General features: G+C 44.2%; 2 long non-coding RNA genes across 2 annotated transcripts in view; one reads left to right on the top strand and one right to left on the bottom strand.

Moving 5' to 3' along the window:
* LOC138774412 (uncharacterized) overlaps window positions 1-14,430 on the bottom strand; it is a 72,401-nt gene that overhangs the window by 24,824 nt on the left and 33,147 nt on the right. The gene's annotated exons all lie outside the window — the stretch shown is intronic.
* Window positions 4,149-14,430, top strand: part of LOC138774413 (uncharacterized) — a 70,246-nt gene continuing 59,964 nt past the window's right edge. The window contains exon 1 of the long non-coding RNA XR_011360309.1: window positions 4,149-4,173. This is a non-coding gene — a long non-coding RNA (uncharacterized lncRNA). The remainder of the gene's footprint in view (window positions 4,174-14,430) is intronic.

Raw genomic sequence — 14,430 nt, 5'->3', positions numbered from 1 at the left:
CTCCTCCTAATGCAGGACAATGCTAGACCTCATGTGGCTGGAGTGTGTCAGCAGTTCCTGCAAGATAAAGGCATTAAAGCTATGGACTATCCGCTTGTTCCCCAGACCTGAATCCAATTGAGCACATCTGGGACATCATGTCTCGCTCCATCCACCAACGTCACGTTGCACCACAGACTGTCCAGGAGTTGGCGGACGCTTTAGTCCAGGTCTGGGAGGAGATATCTCAGGAGATCATCCCTAACCTCATCAGGAGCATGCCCAGGCATTGTAGGGAGGTCATACAGGTACTTGGGGGCCACACACAATACTCACCCTCATTGTGACTTGTTTTATGGACATTACATCAAAGTTGGATCAGCCTGGAGAGTGTTTTTCCACTTTAATTTTGTGTATGACTCAAAATCCAGGCCTCCACTGGTTAATAAATGTGATTTCCATTGATGATTTTTGTGTGATTTTGTTGTCAGCACATTCAACTTTGTACAGAACAAAGTATTCAATGAGAAGATTTCAATTATATCTAGGATGTGTTATTTGAGTGTTCCCTTTATTTTTTTGAGCAATGTGCATAAAATAACTTACAGCCTCGCCCCCTTTATGACGTCACTGATATTAGTATGAATAGGATGTGTTATTTGAGTGTTCCCTTTATTTTTTTGAGCAATGTGCATAAAATAACTTACAGCCTCGCCCCCTTTATGACGTCACTGATATTAGTATGAATTACCGCTATAATACATTGCGTGTCGGTAGACAGACAATTGTTCCATATAATATGTAAAAGTCTGCAGCACCTCATCCTCTTCCTTATGGTGTCATCTCTGGAGCAGCTTCTTCCCAGGACATATTAAGGTTGGGTTCAGGGGTGGTCGGGGGGCAAGTCTCTTCCCGGTAAATATTACACAAGATATCAGCACAGTGTCCGGAGGTCCGGCCGTTCACACGCCCCGGGGCAGTTTGGGCCACGCTCCAGGTACAGCTCATTGTGCAGATATTTTATATTTATTGATCATCAGGATGAGAAATGCAGAGAGAACACAGCGGCCATTGTACGGGAAGGATGCAGTCACTCACCTGCCCTGGGAGGGGAGGGGGGTGGCTGCAATGATTAACAGGAGGTCTCATATCCTGTCCTGATCATGGGGGAGAAGCACAACTGGGTCATCAGTGCAAGTGCTCAGGGCCATAATGTCCAACAACCGGACAGTGGACATTGGTGGGGCAGACAACTAGATTAGAATGCTACTTTCACTTCCTGTGTAATCTATAAGCTCCCGATACTTATACTGTAGTAGAGCTGAATAATAAGACAAAGCAAACATCAATACCATCAAAATAACAATAGATAAAAGGAACCAAAGGATGATGAGTGGATAATAATTCACACTGATAATGACAACCAGAAATGAAGGAAATGACACAGAAGCAAATAGCAGGACTGGCCCTTATCTTTTCCTAAGTCTGTCCCTGAACTCTAACCTGTCACCTAACAAACTAACTCCAATGTCCCTGCAACGTCTTTATGGAAACCCTGGACTAAGGACCCACTTAGAGCAAATGTACCATCAGGTACATTTGCTATAAGTGTTTCAGATGAATAGAACGGTGCCGAGGTCCTTTTTTTAAAACTGCAGCCCAGCGCTGTTCTATTTCGGAGCACTGGGCCAGCTCACCCCCAGTGGGAGGAAACCCCTGCCCCTCTATGACACAGCTCCATTAAAATCAATGGAGCCCTGTCATAGAGGGGTGGTGATTTCTTCCCACTGGGGGTGGGCTCGCCCACCTCTAGTGCTTCAGCCCAGGCTGGTGCTCTGGAAAAGACCGGCGCCGTGGGCGGAAATCAGGCTGTGGCTCAAAAAAAAGGACCGGCATCCTCGCGCACCGTTCTATTCATGTGCAATGCTTAAAGCGAATGTATCTGATGGTACATTCGCTTTAAACAGGGCAATGAATCAAGCGGCAGGGCTGCATCAACGATTGATGTATCATTTTTGCGCCCATTTAAAATGCATAATTATCGGCGACACATCCCCTGTTTAAACCTAGAGAGATGTGCAGCCGCCTAAAAGATCCAATCAGCCAGTAATCGATTGCTTGTCCTATTACACAGGCCATTAGCTGATGAATAAGCATTCCTAGGAAGGATTGTTAACAATAATTGGCCTGTGTAAAAGGGCCTTAACTCTACCTAACAGGACCCAGAGACAAATCAAGTCTGAGCAGAAAACCAAAATACAGAGACTTGTAACATGATAAACTACAGGGATACAGGGGGGAAGTCACACAGTATAAGATGTCATCCACTAAGCAAAACTAGAGGTGGAGAGGCATACAGCATACACTGTAATCCTGTTATGGGTGGCTGAGGATGTCCTACAGATTAGAAGTGGCCATGGTGAGTGTGTAGTATCCCAGTATGGGTGTTTCACTAAATTTTATGTCACCTGTCCAAGGTGTCAAGCTCTGGGATGATGGGTGCCTTTCCACTCCGTCACCACTTGGTGTCTCACTCTCCCGTATCTTGTGCACAGCGGAAGGAGGTAAAAAGGGTTGACTGCTTTGTTCTGTGTTCACTGTTCTAGCCAATTACTGGTGCATGTACCAGAATCACACTAACCTATTACACATCTTCCTTCTCCTCTTTCTAGTATGATTCCCACCAATAGGAGATTAAACCCGGTCATCCCTATAAAAGTGAGTTAGTTCCTGGTGGGAGGGTCTTTTGTCCAGTTAGCTGCAGGGAGGAGACACAGAGAAAGTTGCTGCTGCAGTCTACAGCCAGGGCCCTGGTATAGTCATCTTCCATAGTGGAATTGGTAAGAGACAGAGAGACACAGTTGTTAAGACCCTGTGAGTAACAAAGCGCTGTTAAACCCAAAGGTGGCGTAACTGTCCCCTGGGTTCAAGCTTGCCTACGCCAGGGATCCTTCTAAAAAATCAGGACAATCTATACAGCCAGAGATTTATTCACAGTGGAACAAAGAGCCTAAGCTGATGTATTCCACTGATAATTGTTCGACCTTCTTGGGGAACCTTGAGAGGTTAGCTTTGCCGAGTAGTTCAAGCCTGGGACTCGTGCTACCAAACCTGACACTCGCTGGACTTGTTTTGTCTTCCTATCCTGTTCCCTTCTCTTCCCCTTCTCTTAAGGGGGAACTCCACATAAGGAAAACTTGTTTTCTATTAAAAGTACATTAAAAGTTATATAGATTTGTCTATATAATGTATTACTATACAGTTCTGCCACACTGGTAGCTAATTGACATCCATGAAGTGTAGAAAAATGGCCTCTGTGCCCAGTCCCCTGAGTGATTCACCATCTCTGACCAGCCAGAAGCAGGTGCTGCAACTTCGCTAATTGTGCAAAACTCTGCAGGGAAATTTAGGCTATGTTTACACATGTTGGAGTCTCATTGCAGTACTGCAGCGTATATGTACACCTGCTAAACCTAGAAATACAACCACACAACACAGTACAAAAAACCCCCAAAACAAATGGATTTTTGGTAGTTTCAAAACTAAGATAGATAAATAGGTAAGTAATGCTATATGCTTCTGCAGAAGTTTCTTTTTTTTTTTTTTTACCTCTACCAGAAGTTCCCCTTTAACTCCTAAATGAGGTCTTCTCTTTCTATACCAAGTTCTTCTACACCACTATTCTAGTAGAGTACTGCACTAGTTAGTCAAGGTCCCCAAGACAGTCCCTGAACTTATCCAGTAAAGCAACACTACTTCTACTACTTCTTGTATACTGCCTTGGCCTTGGACTACCTTGGACACTATCAACACCTGCACTTGTACCTATTCAAGTTCCTAACCTGTATTGCAGGTTCTAAGGAAATGTTTTTTCCTGGTTAAGTACTGGACCTATTTTTCTCCGCTGCACCCACACAATGTGCTACACTTTACAAAGCCCAGTGTCCAGGAGTGGGTATCGCCACTCCTGGCCACCATGACACGTGCCCCAGAGAAAATGCAAGAAGCCCAACTATCTGCCATCCAGCACCGAGGGCCACGGCAAATTGTGAAGGTGGGTGTGTCTATCAGCAGCAGTGGGCTGGATCCGGGTGCTGGGTGTTGATGCACACAGGATGTGAGGGGGCTGAGACAGAAGGAGTGTGAGGAGGAGCCAGAGCCACAGGGTATCACTTCCCAACCATCTGCTGCACAGTAAGTATACTTGTCTCCATTACAGGAAAGGGAACATAGGGAATCTCCTAAGAACTGTTGTGCACTAAAGTAAAGAACCATATACAAAGAAGTGTTTTGCTGGACATTGTAGTCCATAGGCCCAGGAGTAGTGAGCTGTGTGACTGATCTTGATTGGGGGCTATTCCTCAGCCAGAAGTCAGGAGAGAAGGGGAAAACTCTATCAGCACACATAATTCGCACAGTCCTGCACAAGCCAGAGGTGGGGGAAACTCATGCAGCCTACACCATAATCCTCACAGTCATGCAAAGGCCGGGGGTAGGGAAACTCACACAGCATAAAACTGTAATCTCCACAAACCTGCACATGTCACTGGGAAATCACACAGTGTAAAATGTAATCTGCACAGTTCTGTAGAAACTGGGGGGAGGGGAAAACTCACACAGCATATTCTGTAATGTGTCTAGTACTGCATAAACTGATGGGAGGTGTAAACTCACCCAGCACACAATGTAATCAGCACAGCCCTACAAAAGTCAGGGGGGAGAGGGAAACTCACCCAGCACACAATGTAATATGCATAATCCTGCACAAGTCAGGAGCAGAGGGGGAAACTCACACAGCACATGTGCCTAGGATGCTCTAGGCCCCACCTCACACCAAACTGCGTCACCGGTATAAAGGTTGATTTTACCCTGAATACCATCCCCTAAGAGACAGACCCCAGGACTGGACATGCCTCGATGAGGACATCAAAATGGTACCAGCTCTATACCTGACGCAGTACAGTATGGTGGTCACCCTGCAGGTTCCATACATAAGGCAGTACAGTCTGGGGGTCACCCTGTGGCCTTCATACATGAGGCAGTACAGTCTGGTGGTCACCCTGCAAGCTCTATACCTGACGCAGTACAGTATGGTGGTCACCCTGCAGGTTCCATACATGAAGCAGTACAGTCTGGTGGTCACCCTGCGAGCTCTATACCTGACGCAGTACAGTATGGTGGTCACCCTGCAGGTTCCATACATGACACGGTACAGTCTGGTGGTCACAATGTGAAGCCTCCACATGACGCCCCCTCATTGCCATTTACAATAAGGTCACTTCTATATTTGGAGTCTTCCAGTAAACTGTCCTGAAGGGAATGTATAATCAGCAGAAGGCAGAATCCTGCCAGGAGGATGGAGGTTATCCTTTATTAGAGCAGAGTCATGTTCCCATGAAGCCCCAGGGGAGTCCAAATCTGCCCCAAACATTTCAGTCTCAAAGAACGAACCTAGGTCAATGTCTCAATGACATCTTGGAGCAGTGCTCCTCAAACTGTGAGGCGCCCCCTAGTTGTTGGTGAGGCATAGCTGGGGAGGCAGTTTTATCAGCTGCACACTCCTTTCCCTGGTGGCAACAATCTCTGGTTAAGGAAAATTATTGACTGATCCTCTTGATCAGTCTGGTGAGGCCCAAGTATCCCTATGGTCTGTTGGGTGAGGCTCCAGTAGAAAATGTTTGAGAAGTGCTGTCTTAGAGTACATGGCCCCTACTTCGGGCCCCTTACCCACTATAATAATTATCCACTTGCTGTAGGTCGCTGGGCTCCCACTGATCAAAGCAAAGTACCAAAATCTAGGGTAATGTCCAGAACAAAGAATAGACACCATCTCCATCACTATGGACATTGAAGGGTCATCAAGTCCATCCAAGTCTTAAAAGTGGAATGGAAAGAGAAACATGGTGCCAGGCTAAATTTTAAGTGACAACCCTGGGGGTCATAGAACCTTTTAGGAGAGGCCCTCCCCTATGGACATCCCTACCCTATGAATGTAGATGTGAGGATCTCACTATATTCTGTAGGGGCACTGAGCCGCATGGATGGTTCAGGAAACTGCTGGGTAAGAGCAATGGGACCTCATCCCTCACTGATCACTGTAAGATACCTTCTTCATGATGGATCAGCCCTTTCATTAACACAATGGAGATAACCATGGCCTTTACTGCACCAAATCCTTAAATGTAACCAGGATATAGGTGATGATGTCATTTAATAAGATAAATGGATCATATCAGGCATCTGTTACCAAGAAGAAGGATAAGTGTGGGCACCAGAGGACCCTAGCGGCCGCAAATTCACCACCAGAGCCAACAGGATGATGAGAAGATGGAGGAGCTGAGCAGGTGATGAGGCTATACTCCTGCCTATATGCAGTGATGGGACCTGGGGTGGTCCCCATAATACCCCCGGGGTATGACCTGAACTATGAAGGGGGGCTGCCTACTGTAATACAGAGGGTTTCCATGCCCCATGTCTCTGTCCATGGTGCTGAAGATCCCAGCAAAGCTCCCAACATGGCCATCTCTTTCCACTACCGTCCCTATTATGTGGTCAGCCGGAGTGTCATCATCCACAACTGTCCCTATAATATAGTCAGAAGAACTCTCATCATCCACCACTGTCCCTTCAATCTAGCAAAACTCTCATCATCCACCACTGTCCCTAAAATGTAGTCAGCTGGAGTCTCATCATCCACTACTGTTCGTATAATGTAGTCAAAAGTCTCATCATCCACTACTGTCCCTTCAATGTAGCAGAACTCTTATCATCCACTACTGTACCTTCAATGTAGTCAGTCGGAGTCTCATCATCCACTACTGTCCCTATAATGTAGTCAGAATTCTCATCATCCACTACTGTCCCTATAATGTACTCAGGAGTCTCAGTCTACTTGCTGTATCCTCTGGTAGAAGAAACAAAGATGACATGAGACAGGACCCAAGAACCGTATATGAGACGTCTTACAGATTGACCATCTACAATGCCCTCCAAAGTGCAATTCTACAGCTTTTTCAAAACTACAACTCCCATCATGCCGTAAACATCAGCTATTGGTCCATGTGCTGGACTTCTAAAGGGGTAGTCCATCCTATTTACTGTAAATGTCACTGTTAGGGCATTGTGGGGTAAAGGAAGGGGCCTTATGTTGGGGGACGCCACCTACTCAGGTGAATAGGACTGGGCTGCGATACCAGATATCCAGCGGAGAATGGACACCTAAGCAGACGCACCTCTGTCAGTCAAGTTCAGCTGTGTAGCCCTCAGATCACTGTATAGGAGTCTATGAGACTTGGATGTTAATAATGAAGTCTTCGTTCACTGACAGCAAGCAGAGACGTTGAGGAGTCAGTGGGGTCCAGGCTTAATGCCATATGTTATACTGACCCTTACTTTGGGCTGCATTAACCCTTCCCAGGCCCCTGTTGTGCTGCAGCTGATATGTTAACAGTGTGGAGCAGCCTTGAACCTGTGAGTTACATGAGTCTGTGGGAAAAGGTGGGGGCCGAATACCAAGGTCCCCTCCAGACCAAACTTAGAAGCTCACGTAGACCGCTCTCCGCCCCTCCTGCCCCACTACACTGTAATGCACTCTGCCCGGCACGTATACGGCTCCCTGTGCCATATAATGTCCTTATAGAGGCAAGGGGTTGGTGGTCACCAGACCATGTGAGCACACACCTACTACACTCACTGCGCTCACCTGTCCTGACACAAGGTCACCTCTCTACTATACCAGGACTATAGTGTGTCAGCTCTGCTACATGGCAGCAATGTCAGTGCAGCAGTGTTATCAGAGAAGACAACCTTATCCCCTACACACAGGGAGTTATCTGACTGGGTGACAACAGCAGAGCATACTGCATAGAATTAGAAATGACAACGCCAAAATCAGAAATGATGCAAAGTAAAGGAGACGATACGTGTCAGACTTTCTGGGGGTCGGTTTTCTTGAGTAAAATGTCACTAGTAAAACCACAACGAAAACTAATAGTCAGAACAAGAGAAACATGGTGACCAGGTGTCGCCGCTGTATAGAATGACCTCATGATAAGACACATGATTGGTGATATATGCCAAATGCTTCGGAATATAAATGGTACCTTGCCACTATCTCTTCTGCAAGGTCTTCTGCAAGAAACAGAACTTGAAGATCATACAGAGCTGGTGATTCACAGTACCATCACCGGACACCACGATCGGCTGGTCTGGCCTGGAGTCTCAATTTTTGGGGGTTCTGGTCTGGAGTCTGTATTTGTGGGGTTGTGGTCGAGAGTCTAAATTTCTAGTTGTTTCGTCTGGAGTGAATGTTTCTGGTGATCTGGTCTGGAGTCTGTATTTATGATGTTTGGTCTAGAGTATATATTTATGGTGGATACAGAGTTGAAATTTTTGGTGGTCTGGAGTCTGTATTTATTGTGGTTTGGTCTGAGTTTGTATTTATGGTGGTCTGGAGTCTGTATGTAAGGTAGACGTATCTGCTGTATGTATTTACCGTCTATAGGGAGTCTTTATTTATGGTGGTTTGGTCTGGAATCAATATTTATGGTGGTCTGCAGTCTGTAGTTACGATGCTCTACACTGGTGGTCTGGATTCTATATTTTTGTTCTGGACTGGAGAGTCAGCATTTATGATGGATATAGGGTTTAAATTTATGGTGGTCTGTGGTCTATATTAATGGTGGTTTGTCCTTGAATCTATATATATGCTAGTCTGGAGTCGTTATATAGGATAGTCTTATCTGGTGTATGTATTTACAGTAAGTCTGCTCTGTGGTCTTTATTTAGGAGTCTAGGGGCCCTATTACACTGCCTGATATTTTGGATAAGTGAGCACCGATCTACTATATCGGCTCCTGCTTACTGAGTCTGTTTCACGGCTCGATAATGGCGCAGCAAGGGCTGCACAGACATTGTTAGTGATGTCCATGCAGCGCTTGCCTTACGTGTAAAATATTAAACTTTATGCCATGGCCCGGGGTTGCTAGGTGGTAACAGCACTGGGTTAGGTGGTGTTTCTGCTTGGTCACGGTGCCCAGAAGTGGTGATACCCACCCCCGGACACACGGGCACTGGGCTTTGTAAGGCTAGCACAATGTGTGTGTGCAGGTGCGACGGAGTAATGAGCACAGCACCAGAATTTAACTTTGCTTAAAAAAACAGTTCACAAAAAATTATTGGCCCCCCGGTAGGCGCTGTCAGGTATACTATCCGCAGCTGATCGGTGTCCCGTGGCGCAGCCTTGTTGCGATCCCGCGGCAATAATAATTTTTGGTGAACTGCCTCTTTAAATACTTTTTAGTAGAAAGTGCGCCAAAATAATGTGAGTTAACAACATGCTTTCCCTTGATGGACAACACATAATCAATTTGGGTGCTTGGGGTGAAAATACTAAGGGAAGAAGCATGGTTTAGCTGAGTAGGTTAGGAAATGTAGCTGAGTTGAATAGGCTAGGGGGCTGCCTTGGGGACTTTGCCTAGGTAGTGCAGTACGCTGCTGGGATATTTTGTAGTGATTGAGTGTAGAAAAAAACTCTCGTATTCACTTTTGGAAATAAGCAGTGATGAGGAAGACCACTTTTTGCCAAACAAGTTCACAGAGTGTCAGGTTCGGTAATACGTGATGATGTTTCTTTGGCTAATTGCTGTCTTTATTACACAAAGTGATAATCAACCTATCAACCTGACTGGGCAGATTATTGCTCTGTGTAACTGGGCCTTAATCTGTATGACGGGCAGCCTGGACTAGGGATCAGTATTAGGTTGAATCTGGTCTGCTGTCTGTATTAGGGGAGTCTTCTTTAAGGTCTTTCAGATTATGTCAGTGGGTTCTGTATTAGGGTACTCCACTTTACATGGTCTATAGTTGCAGGATCTGGGTCTGTATTAGGGTAGTCTACTCTGGAAGATCTGTAGTTGGGGGATCTAGTGTCTGAATTACAGTCTTCCACTCTGAGGGTTCTGTAGTTGGGGGACCCGGGGGTCTGTATTAGGGAAGTCCACTATGGAGGGTCTGTAGTTGGGAGATCTGGGGAATCTCTGGAGGGCTGGTATTTGATTTGGGGATCTAGGGTTAGTAATAGCGTAGTCCACTCTGGAGGGACTGTAGTTGAGGGATCTGGGGTCTGTATTAAGGTAGTCCACTCTGGAGAGTCTGTAGTTGGCAGATCTAGGGTCTGAATTAGGTTAGTCTACTCAGGAGCGTCTGTAGTTGGCGGATCTAAGGTCTGTATTAGGATAGTCTACTCTGGAGAATCTGAAGTTGGTGGATCTGGGGTCTGCATTTGGGTAGTCTACTCTGGAGAATCTGAAGTTGGTGGATCTGGGATCTGTATTAGGGTAGTCTACTCTGGAGGGTCTGTAGTTGGCGGATCTAGGGTCTGTATTAGGGTAGTCCACTCTGGAGGCTCTGTAGTTAGTGAATCTGGGGTCTGTATTAGGGTAGTCTACTCTGGAGGGTCTGTAGATGGTGGATCTAGGGCCTGTATTAGGGTAGTCCACTCTGGAGGTTCTATAGTTGGTGGATCTGGGGTCTGTATTAGGGTAGTCTACTCTCGAGAATCTGTAGTTGGGGATCTAAGGTCTGAATTACGGTGGTCAACTCAGGGGGTCTGTAGATGGGGGATCTGGGGTGTTTATTAAGGTAATTTACTCTGGAGGGTTTGGATGGGGGAGGAGATAACCAGCTCTGGCTTATGAGGGTCAGCTGCCCCGGCTTATATGATCACTATACAATATGGGTCCCTTTTTAACCACTATTATTGCAGGCTAACTCACAATGTGTCAGCACCGATCACATCACATGATGCACGGACAGCTCATCATTGTCTCCGGCCTTACATGTCATCAGAGCCCAGCGGCATCTGAAGGGGTTAAGTCTGTCTGATGTCACATGGAATAAGGCAGCTGTTCCTTAGGGCTCCTGTCCAGGGCCACAGGCAGATCTCGGTGTTTTGGCCTTGGCCATGTTGTGACTGTTGTGTATTTAGTCTTTCTGCATCTGCTATGATTATACATAAGAGAGTGTCAGAGCGGAGCAATCTATACTGTACATTACATCCTATTACTGTACTGTACGTTATACCCTATATCTGTACTGCACATTTGATCCTATATCTATACTGTATATTATACCCTAGAGGGGAGATTTATCTGTCTCAATTGCCCGTAGAAACCAATCAGATTCCACCTTTCATTTTTCATAGAGTCTGTGGGGAATGAAAAGTGGAATCTGATTGGTTGCTAGGGGCAACTGAGCCAGTTTCACTTTACACCATGTTTGATAATTTTCCCCCCAATATCTATACTGTACTTTTTATCCCATATCTATACTGCACATTATACCCGATATATATTGTGCATTATACCCTATATTTATACTGTACGTTTTATCCCATATCTGTACATCTATACCACACATTATACCCTATATCTTTGCTGCACATTATACCCTATATCTATACTGCACATTATATCTATACTGTCTATTATACCCTATATCTATACTGTCCATTTTATCCCATATCTGTACGGTACATTATATCATATATCTATACTGCACATTATACCCAAAATCTTTATTGTACATTATACCCTATATTTGTACTTTACATTATACACCATACCTGTGCTGTACATTGTACCCTATATCTATACTGTACTTTATATCTGATATCTATACTGTACGTTACACCCTTTATCTATACTGTACATTATAGCCCATATCTGTACTGTACATTATAACCCTATAGCTATACTGTACAGTATAGCCTATAGCTATACAGTACATTATACCCGCGCTGTACATTATATCCTATATCAATACTGGACTTTATAACTATCTATATGGTATGATACACCTATATCTATACTGTACATTATACCCCATATCTGTACTGTACATTATACCCTGTATCTGTTCTATACTTAATATCCCATATCTATACTTTATATTCTATTTCCTTTTACTGTACATTATACCCTATATTTGTACTGCAAATTATATTCTATAGCTATTCTGTGCTTTAAATCCTTTATCCATACTGCACATTAAACCCTATAACTATACTTTACATTATACCTTACATCTATACAGTACATTATACCCTATCAATACTGTACATTATTCCATATATCTTTACTGTACAAAATACCATATAATACCACATTATACCATATAGCTATTCTGTATATTATACCCTATATTTTTTGCTGTACATTATATCCCATATCTAAAGTGTACATAATACCTTACATCTGTACTGCATATTATACCCTACAAATATATTGCACATTAAACCCTAAGGGGGAGATTTATCAAACATGGTGTAAAGTGAAACTGGCTCAGTCGCCCCTAGCAACCAATCAGATTCCACCTTTCATTTTCCAAGAGTCTGTGAGGAAGGAAAGGTGGAATCTGATTGGTTGCTAGGGGCAACTGAGCCTATTTCACTTTACACCATGTTTGATAAAGAGAGAGATAGCTGAAGGACCTTATCACATGACCTGCAGGTCCTTAATACTACAGTGTGGAGTTGGGTGGCGAGGAAGAGAGAGAAGACTGAGCTGTAAGTGCTCTGTGTGTGTGTGTGTGTGTGTGTGTGTGTGTGTGTGTGTGTGTGTGTGTCAGTCAGTAATGTGTGTGGTGGTGTGTGTGTGTGTGTGTCACTCAGAAATGTGTGTGTGTCAGTCAGTAATGTGTGTTTGTGCGTGTGTGTCATTTAGTAATGTGTGTCAGTCATTAATGTGTGTGTTTCAGTGAGTGTGTGTTTGTGTATGTTAGTCGTATCTCAAGTGATTGTGCATAGTGGACAGATGAGGGGCCCGCTGAGGCTGTCGCTCAAGGGCCCACTAAAACCTGGAGTCGGCCCCGTGTGTGTTATACCCTATCTCTATACAGTACATTACAACCTACATCTGTACTGTACATTTTAACCCTACCTCTATATTGCACACTACACTCTAAAGCTTTACTTTACATTATACCCTATATATGTACAGTACATTATACCCTATATTTTATACACAAAAATTACAATGGTCATACACACATATAAAAGGCGTCTGTCTCATGTCTCTTGTCCACAGTATACTAGTAACTAAGCTATACACAAACAAACTATACGGCTTAAACTTATACATTTTTAAATTTTTATTAACATGATTACAAAATCACAGCAAAATTACATGTGTAAAGGGATCCAGTGAAAAAGAGAACCACAACCACCAGTATACATATATCAGCCTATATTTGTACTGTACACAATACCCTACATCTGTATTGTATATTTCAACCCTACATCCATATTGCACACTACACCCTAAATCTATACTGTACATTACATCCTAGATTTGTACTGTACATTATACCCTATATCTGTGCTGTACATTACATCCTGTATATACTGTATGTTATAGCTAATGGAAATGAGCTAATTTAAAATACAAACAAATTGAATTGCTTTGTTAGCTCGGGAATCTGCTCTGTGCTGCTTCTTCTCCGGGTGTCTGGAGAGTTCTCCTGGAGCTCGGGCTACGTGTTTCCTGGCCGAGACCATTTCTGAGTCTCTCTTGATGTTTTTGCAGAAGAGATTAAGGAAGAGAACATCAGGCTGGCGATTAAAGGTCTTTCCCTGAAGAAGTCACCAGGTCAAGATGGCCTACTATCTGACTGGTACATCTTGGTCCCGCTCTTAAATGAGTGTCTCTCCTGCCGAGGTCAGTCCTGATTCTTCTGTCAAAGGGTAAAGATCCAATCCGTATTGAGAATTGGAGATCCAGATCTCTTCTCAATACAGACAGGAAGTGTCTGGCCAAGATACTGTTCAGTTGGCTGGTGCAGTTTGCACCCCATCTCCTTTCAGAGGCTCAGCACTGCTATGTTCCAGGCCGAAGCACTTTAAGAGCTGTCCTTAGTTTCAGGGAGACAGGTCTTTGAAAGGGATACTTGATTCCGTGGATCAGGTAAAGCATTTGATCGGACAAACCACAAGTACCCCTGGTCTGTACTTCAGAGAAATGGCCTGTCAGAAACTTTTGTTAATTGGCTTAAGATATTTTATGCAGGGGCAGGGAGTTTCCCGCCAGTGAGTGAAAGATCTACCTTTTGAGGTTGGGTCTGGTGTTCGCCAGAGTTGCCCTTTGAGGCCGCTGTTATATGTGTTCTTGATCAATCCTTTGCTTAGAAACATAGAAGATTGCTGGCAGAAAAAGACCACTTGGTCCATCTAGTCTGCCCTTTTTTGTATTCACTTTCTTATTATCTTAGGATAAATACATGTTTATGCTAGGCAGGTTTATATTCTGTTATTGTAGATTTACCAACCACGTCTGCGGGAAGTTTGTTCCTAGCATCTACCCATGTTGCCTCAGTTCCCTCTATGTCCCCTTGTTCTTGAGTCCATTTTTTTCTAAAAACACTTTCCTCTTTATCCTTATTTAGTCCTTTAAAATA

Source organism: Dendropsophus ebraccatus, chromosome 15, assembly GCF_027789765.1.
Source record: "Dendropsophus ebraccatus isolate aDenEbr1 chromosome 15, aDenEbr1.pat, whole genome shotgun sequence".
In the NCBI taxonomy this organism is placed as follows: Eukaryota; Metazoa; Chordata; class Amphibia; order Anura; family Hylidae; genus Dendropsophus; species Dendropsophus ebraccatus.
This window is presented reverse-complemented; position numbering and strand designations above follow the sequence as displayed.